Below are 5,000 nucleotides of genomic sequence, written 5' to 3' on the forward strand. Positions count from 1 at the left end.
TTTGTCCACGAGGGTGTGCCCCTGCACTATTTCATCAGCAACACTGCCTTGTAGTAAGCATTTAATGATGAATTGACTAAATGCAGCTTCCTGCCTTTTTAATAGGATCAAATTTCCTTGTGTTTTCAATTAGCATCTGCCTTGTATTTATAAGACAAACAAGAATATTGTTGCTGAATGCAGCTTGTGTGTGCTTTGTGCTCCTTTGCCCTGTTCAAATGATGAAAGGAAATAAAGTTTGTATTTTATCCAACTACCTGTGCTAAAAAGTGATGGGAACAGTGTTTGTAATTTCTTCTACTTTTTCAGTGACACAAAGTTCAAGCTGCTTATCTAATTGGTGAAAATGCAATGTCTGTTTATCACACTCACTTTGACTATATATGTTGTAGCAAGAGATTGTTTCTCGCTTACGGCCATACCAGCCTGGGTACGCCCGATCTCGTCTGATCTCGGAAGCTAAGCAGGGTCGGGCCTGGTTAGTACTTGGATGGGAGACCGCCTGGGAATACCAGGTGCTGTAAGCATTTTGTCCACGAGGGTGTGCTCTTGCACTATTTCATCAGCAACACTGCCTTGTATTAAGCATTTAATGATGAATTGACTAAATGTCTGTTTTATCAGACTCACTTTGACTATATATGTTGTAGCAAGAGATTGTTTCTCGCTTACGGCCATACCAGCCTGGGTACGCCCGATCTCGTCTGATCTCGGAAGCTAAGCAGGGTCGGGCCTGGTTAGTACTTGGATGGGAGACCGCCTGGGAATACCAGGTGCTGTAAGCATTTTGTCCACGAGGGTGTGCTCTTGCACTATTTCATCAGCAACACTGCCTTGTATTAAGCATTTAATGATGAATTGACTAAATGTCTGTTTTATCAGACTCACTTTGACTATATATGTTGTAGCAAGAGATTGTTTCTCGCTTACGGCCATACCAGCCTGGGTATGCCCGATCTCGTCTGATCTCGGAAGCTAAGCAGGGTCGGGCCTGGTTAGTACTTGGATGGGAGACCGCCTGGGAATACCAGGTGCTGTAAGCATTTTGTCCACGAGGGTGTGCCCCTGCACTATTTCATCAGCAACACTGCCTTGTAGTAAGCATTTAATGATGAATTGACTAAATGCAGCTTCCTGCCTTTTTAATAGGATCAAATTTCCTTGTGTTTTCAATTAGCATCTGCCTTGTATTTATAAGACAAACAAGAATATTGTTGCTGAATGCAGCTTGTGTGTGCTTTGTGCTCCTTTGCCCTGTTCAAATGATGAAAGGAAATAAAGTTTGTATTTTATCCAACTACCTGTGCTAAAAAGTGATGGGAACAGTGTTTGTAATTTCTTCTACTTTTTCAGTGACACAAAGTTCAAGCTGCTTATCTAATTGGTGAAAATGCAATGTCTGTTTATCACACTCACTTTGACTATATATGTTGTAGCAAGAGATTGTTTCTCGCTTACGGCCATACCAGCCTGGGTACGCCCGATCTCGTCTGATCTCGGAAGCTAAGCAGGGTCGGGCCTGGTTAGTACTTGGATGGGAGACCGCCTGGGAATACCAGGTGCTGTAAGCATTTTGTCCACGAGGGTGTGCTCTTGCACTATTTCATCAGCAACACTGCCTTGTATTAAGCATTTAATGATGAATTGACTAAATGTCTGTTTTATCAGACTCACTTTGACTATATATGTTGTAGCAAGAGATTGTTTCTCGCTTACGGCCATACCAGCCTGGGTACGCCCGATCTCGTCTGATCTCGGAAGCTAAGCAGGGTCGGGCCTGGTTAGTACTTGGATGGGAGACCGCCTGGGAATACCAGGTGCTGTAAGCATTTTGTCCACGAGGGTGTGCCCCTGCACTATTTCATCAGCAACACTGCCTTGTAGTAAGCATTTAATGATGAATTGACTAAATGCAGCTTCCTGCCTTTTTAATAGGATCAAATTTCCTTGTGTTTTCAATTAGCATCTGCCTTGTATTTATAAGACAAACAAGAATATTGTTGCTGAATGCAGCTTGTGTGTGCTTTGTGCTCCTTTGCCCTGTTCAAATGATGAAAGGAAATAAAGTTTGTATTTTATCCAACTACCTGTGCTAAAAAGTGATGGGAACAGTGTTTGTAATTTCTTCTACTTTTTCAGTGACACAAAGTTCAAGCTGCTTATCTAATTGGTGAAAATGCAATGTCTGTTTATCACACTCACTTTGACTATATATGTTGTAGCAAGAGATTGTTTCTCGCTTACGGCCATACCAGCCTGGGTACGCCCGATCTCGTCTGATCTCGGAAGCTAAGCAGGGTCGGGCCTGGTTAGTACTTGGATGGGAGACCGCCTGGGAATACCAGGTGCTGTAAGCATTTTGTCCACGAGGGTGTGCTCTTGCACTATTTCATCAGCAACACTGCCTTGTATTAAGCATTTAATGATGAATTGACTAAATGTCTGTTTTATCAGACTCACTTTGACTATATATGTTGTAGCAAGAGATTGTTTCTCGCTTACGGCCATACCAGCCTGGGTACGCCCGATCTCGTCTGATCTCGGAAGCTAAGCAGGGTCGGGCCTGGTTAGTACTTGGATGGGAGACCGCCTGCGAATACCAGGTGCTGTAAGCATTTTGTCCACGAGGGTGTGCTCTTGCACTATTTCATCAGCAACACTGCCTTGTATTAAGCATTTAATGATGAATTGACTAAATGTCTGTTTTATCAGACTCACTTTGACTATATATGTTGTAGCAAGAGATTGTTTCTCGCTTACGGCCATACCAGCCTGGGTACGCCCGATCTCGTCTGATCTCGGAAGCTAAGCAGGGTCGGGCCTGGTTAGTACTTGGATGGGAGACCGCCTGGGAATACCAGGTGCTGTAAGCATTTTGTCCACGAGGGTGTGCCCCTGCACTATTTCATCAGCAACACTGCCTTGTAGTAAGCATTTAATGATGAATTGACTAAATGCAGCTTCCTGCCTTTTTAATAGGATCAAATTTCCTTGTGTTTTCAATTAGCATCTGCCTTGTATTTATAAGACAAACAAGAATATTGTTGCTGAATGCAGCTTGTGTGTGCTTTGTGCTCCTTTGCCCTGTTCAAATGATGAAAGGAAATAAAGTTTGTATTTTATCCAACTACCTGTGCTAAAAAGTGATGGGAACAGTGTTTGTAATTTCTTCTACTTTTTCAGTGACACAAAGTTCAAGCTGCTTATCTAATTGGTGAAAATGCAATGTCTGTTTATCACACTCACTTTGACTATATATGTTGTAGCAAGAGATTGTTTCTCGCTTACGGCCATACCAGCCTGGGTACGCCCGATCTCGTCTGATCTCGGAAGCTAAGCAGGGTCGGGCCTGGTTAGTACTTGGATGGGAGACCGCCTGGGAATACCAGGTGCTGTAAGCATTTTGTCCACGAGGGTGTGCTCTTGCACTATTTCATCAGCAACACTGCCTTGTATTAAGCATTTAATGATGAATTGACTAAATGTCTGTTTTATCAGACTCACTTTGACTATATATGTTGTAGCAAGAGATTGTTTCTCGCTTACGGCCATACCAGCCTGGGTACGCCCGATCTCGTCTGATCTCGGAAGCTAAGCAGGGTCGGGCCTGGTTAGTACTTGGATGGGAGACCGCCTGGGAATACCAGGTGCTGTAAGCATTTTGTCCACGAGGGTGTGCTCTTGCACTATTTCATCAGCAACACTGCCTTGTATTAAGCATTTAATGATGAATTGACTAAATGTCTGTTTTATCAGACTCACTTTGACTATATATGTTGTAGCAAGAGATTGTTTCTCGCTTACGGCCATACCAGCCTGGGTACGCCCGATCTCGTCTGATCTCGGAAGCTAAGCAGGGTCGGGCCTGGTTAGTACTTGGATGGGAGACCGCCTGGGAATACCAGGTGCTGTAAGCATTTTGTCCACGAGGGTGTGCCCCTGCACTATTTCATCAGCAACACTGCCTTGTAGTAAGCATTTAATGATGAATTGACTAAATGCAGCTTCCTGCCTTTTTAATAGGATCAAATTTCCTTGTGTTTTCAATTAGCATCTGCCTTGTATTTATAAGACAAACAAGAATATTGTTGCTGAATGCAGCTTGTGTGTGCTTTGTGCTCCTTTGCCCTGTTCAAATGATGAAAGGAAATAAAGTTTGTATTTTATCCAACTACCTGTGCTAAAAAGTGATGGGAACAGTGTTTGTAATTTCTTCTACTTTTTCAGTGACACAAAGTTCAAGCTGCTTATCTAATTGGTGAAAATGCAATGTCTGTTTATCACACTCACTTTGACTATATATGTTGTAGCAAGAGATTGTTTCTCGCTTACGGCCATACCAGCCTGGGTACGCCCGATCTCGTCTGATCTCGGAAGCTAAGCAGGGTCGGGCCTGGTTAGTACTTGGATGGGAGACCGCCTGGGAATACCAGGTGCTGTAAGCATTTTGTCCACGAGGGTGTGCTCTTGCACTATTTCATCAGCAACACTGCCTTGTATTAAGCATTTAATGATGAATTGACTAAATGTCTGTTTTATCAGACTCACTTTGACTATATATGTTGTAGCAAGAGATTGTTTCTCGCTTACGGCCATACCAGCCTGGGTACGCCCGATCTCGTCTGATCTCGGAAGCTAAGCAGGGTCGGGCCTGGTTAGTACTTGGATGGGAGACCGCCTGGGAATACCAGGTGCTGTAAGCATTTTGTCCACGAGGGTGTGCCCCTGCACTATTTCATCAGCAACACTGCCTTGTAGTAAGCATTTAATGATGAATTGACTAAATGCAGCTTCCTGCCTTTTTAATAGGATCAAATTTCCTTGTGTTTTCAATTAGCATCTGCCTTGTATTTATAAGACAAACAAGAATATTGTTGCTGAATGCAGCTTGTGTGTGCTTTGTGCTCCTTTGCCCTGTTCAAATGATGAAAGGAAATAAAGTTTGTATTTTATCCAACTACCTGTGCTAAAAAGTGATGGGAACAGTGTTTGTAATTTCT

General features: G+C 43.2%; 13 non-coding genes across 13 annotated transcripts; all 13 read left to right on the top strand.

Annotated features, from left to right (window-relative positions):
• Nucleotides 1–408: 408 nt before the first annotated feature.
• On the top strand, nt 409–527 carry LOC145872668 (5S ribosomal RNA). The gene has a single exon (XR_014388300.1). It is a non-coding gene; the product is annotated as a 5S ribosomal RNA (ribosomal RNA).
• A 139-nt stretch (nt 528–666) lies between these two features.
• Nucleotides 667–785, top strand: LOC145872669 (5S ribosomal RNA). The gene has a single exon (XR_014388301.1). It is a non-coding gene; the product is annotated as a 5S ribosomal RNA (ribosomal RNA).
• Nucleotides 786–924: 139 nt separating this feature from the next.
• Nucleotides 925–1,043, top strand: LOC145875338 (5S ribosomal RNA). Its single transcript, XR_014390974.1, has one exon. It is a non-coding gene; the product is annotated as a 5S ribosomal RNA (ribosomal RNA).
• A 409-nt stretch (nt 1,044–1,452) lies between these two features.
• LOC145872670 (5S ribosomal RNA) lies at nt 1,453–1,571 on the top strand. Its single transcript, XR_014388302.1, has one exon. It is a non-coding gene; the product is annotated as a 5S ribosomal RNA (ribosomal RNA).
• A 139-nt stretch (nt 1,572–1,710) lies between these two features.
• On the top strand, nt 1,711–1,829 carry LOC145872671 (5S ribosomal RNA). Its single transcript, XR_014388303.1, has one exon. It is a non-coding gene; the product is annotated as a 5S ribosomal RNA (ribosomal RNA).
• Nucleotides 1,830–2,238: 409 nt separating this feature from the next.
• Nucleotides 2,239–2,357, top strand: LOC145872672 (5S ribosomal RNA). The gene has a single exon (XR_014388304.1). It is a non-coding gene; the product is annotated as a 5S ribosomal RNA (ribosomal RNA).
• Nucleotides 2,358–2,496: 139 nt separating this feature from the next.
• LOC145875494 (5S ribosomal RNA) lies at nt 2,497–2,615 on the top strand. Its single transcript, XR_014391130.1, has one exon. It is a non-coding gene; the product is annotated as a 5S ribosomal RNA (ribosomal RNA).
• A 139-nt stretch (nt 2,616–2,754) lies between these two features.
• Nucleotides 2,755–2,873, top strand: LOC145872673 (5S ribosomal RNA). The gene has a single exon (XR_014388305.1). It is a non-coding gene; the product is annotated as a 5S ribosomal RNA (ribosomal RNA).
• Nucleotides 2,874–3,282: 409 nt separating this feature from the next.
• LOC145872674 (5S ribosomal RNA) lies at nt 3,283–3,401 on the top strand. The gene has a single exon (XR_014388306.1). It is a non-coding gene; the product is annotated as a 5S ribosomal RNA (ribosomal RNA).
• A 139-nt stretch (nt 3,402–3,540) lies between these two features.
• On the top strand, nt 3,541–3,659 carry LOC145872676 (5S ribosomal RNA). The gene has a single exon (XR_014388308.1). It is a non-coding gene; the product is annotated as a 5S ribosomal RNA (ribosomal RNA).
• A 139-nt stretch (nt 3,660–3,798) lies between these two features.
• On the top strand, nt 3,799–3,917 carry LOC145872677 (5S ribosomal RNA). The gene has a single exon (XR_014388309.1). It is a non-coding gene; the product is annotated as a 5S ribosomal RNA (ribosomal RNA).
• A 409-nt stretch (nt 3,918–4,326) lies between these two features.
• On the top strand, nt 4,327–4,445 carry LOC145872678 (5S ribosomal RNA). Its single transcript, XR_014388310.1, has one exon. It is a non-coding gene; the product is annotated as a 5S ribosomal RNA (ribosomal RNA).
• A 139-nt stretch (nt 4,446–4,584) lies between these two features.
• LOC145872679 (5S ribosomal RNA) lies at nt 4,585–4,703 on the top strand. Its single transcript, XR_014388311.1, has one exon. It is a non-coding gene; the product is annotated as a 5S ribosomal RNA (ribosomal RNA).
• Nucleotides 4,704–5,000: the final 297 nt, after the last annotated feature.

The sequence above is a fragment of the Salmo salar genome, unplaced genomic scaffold (assembly GCF_965601325.2).
Source record: "Salmo salar unplaced genomic scaffold, fSalSal1 ptg000293l, whole genome shotgun sequence".
NCBI classification, from domain to species: domain Eukaryota; kingdom Metazoa; phylum Chordata; class Actinopteri; order Salmoniformes; family Salmonidae; genus Salmo; species Salmo salar.